Here is a 1,625-nt window from a genome sequence, read left to right as displayed (position 1 = left end):
CAGGTATATAGACTGACAGCTGTGGGGTTCGAACCCACATCCTTTCGGACTGACGCCTAAACCAGCGCCTTGGACCACTCGGCCAAACTGTCGATGAGTGCTTCAGGATTCATAGCCGAGGTGATGCATCGCTCTGCCAAACCAGAGGACACAAAAATGGGTTGAACGGTTTCTGCGAGGTGCGATGGCGCAATATCGATCAGAAGGTTTTGATCTTGCACTACCTCGCTCCTGAAAAGGTCTGGGTTCTCAATATAACACCAGTCAGGTATATAGACTGACAGCTGTGGGGTTCGAACCCACGCCCTTTCGGACCGGCGCCTTAAGCTAGCGCCTTAGACCACTTGGCCAAACTGTCGATGAGCGCTTCATAAATCATAGCGGAGAAGATGCGTTACACTATAGGACATGACCCAAAAACGGTTTCGAACCGTTTCCGCGGAATGCGTTCTTCATCAAATCACACGAACAAAAATCATGTCACCACCGGGAATACTCAACATTGGGAAACATGAAACCGGCGAGTATTTCCGAGTGGTTCTCGAGCTCCTCAGCAGCAGCTGGTGTCTGCTGCCATAGTGGCCAGAGCTCGAATGACTCACTCGAACTCGGAGATCTAACCCGAAATACGATGCCTGAATGCACCAAGTCTGCGACCCGTACGATTATTCCGGTTTCAGTCGCAACTTTGGTCATCCGTGGCTGAACAATCATGTTCGCACCTTCGGGTTATTATGGTGGCGTCAATGACGCAAGAATCTCTTTGACTCGCCTATCGTGCCTGACTGTGAGTTGGCTTAGGTAGGCGGGCCAAGTGATTGATCCCGGGTGGGAGGGCTGGGTTTTGAAAAGAGAAGCCCAAGGGCTAAGGCCCTTTGAGAATGGGGCTACGGCCCACATTCTGAACCGCTTCTGCGGTTCAAGCGCGGCTGTGAGGCCGCGCTGAGCATAATGAATGCTCGCCCCGTTACACGAAGGAGTGGTTCCATCTGAAACGACTCCATTAGCTATGTGTTTGCGTGCTTTTGCGAATATCGCGCGCGCCCGGTTTGTGCTGATTTTTGACCGTCCAATCGTGCCCCCCTTCCTCAGTTCTTCGAACTGTCGTAGGGGGCCTCCGATTGAACATGCAAAGAAATTTCTAACAGCTGTGGGATTCGAACCCACGCCCTTGCGGACTGACGCCTGAAGCCAGCGCCTTAGACCACTCGGCCAAACTGTCGATGAGTGCTTCAAGATTCATAGCCGAGGTGATGCATCGCTCTGCCAAACCAGAGGACACAAAAAATGGATTGAACGGATTCTGCGAGGTGCGATGTCACAATATCGATCAAAAGGTTTTGGTCTTGCACTACCTCGCTTCTGAAAGGGTCTCGGTTCTCAATATAAGACCAGTCAGGTATATAGACTGACAGCTGTGGGGTTCGAACCCACGCCCTTTCGGACTGACGCCTAAAGCCAGCGCCTTGGACCACTCGGCCAAACTGTTGATGAGTGCTTCAGGATTCATAGCCAAGGTGATGCATCGCTCTGCCAAACCAGAGGACACAAAAAATGGATTGAACGGATTCTGCGAGGTGCGATGTCACAATATCGATCAAAAGGTTTTGGTCTTGCACTACCTC

The 1,625-nt window shown here is 51.6% G+C and overlaps 4 non-coding genes across 4 annotated transcripts; all 4 read right to left on the bottom strand.

Moving 5' to 3' along the window:
• Positions 1-13: 13 nt before the first annotated feature.
• On the bottom strand, positions 14-92 carry Pmar_PMAR017842. Its single transcript has one exon. It is a non-coding gene; the product is annotated as a tRNA-OTHER (tRNA).
• A 186-nt stretch (positions 93-278) lies between these two features.
• On the bottom strand, positions 279-358 carry Pmar_PMAR017841. Its single transcript has one exon. It is a non-coding gene; the product is annotated as a tRNA-Leu (tRNA).
• A 784-nt stretch (positions 359-1,142) lies between these two features.
• Pmar_PMAR017840 lies at positions 1,143-1,222 on the bottom strand. The gene has a single exon. It is a non-coding gene; the product is annotated as a tRNA-Leu (tRNA).
• Positions 1,223-1,409: 187 nt separating this feature from the next.
• Positions 1,410-1,489, bottom strand: Pmar_PMAR017839. The gene has a single exon. It is a non-coding gene; the product is annotated as a tRNA-Leu (tRNA).
• Positions 1,490-1,625: the final 136 nt, after the last annotated feature.

This window comes from Perkinsus marinus (genome assembly GCF_000006405.1).
Source record: "Perkinsus marinus ATCC 50983 genomic scaffold scf_1104296973182, whole genome shotgun sequence".
NCBI classification, from domain to species: Eukaryota; Perkinsozoa; order Perkinsida; family Perkinsidae; genus Perkinsus; species Perkinsus marinus.
This window is presented reverse-complemented; position numbering and strand designations above follow the sequence as displayed.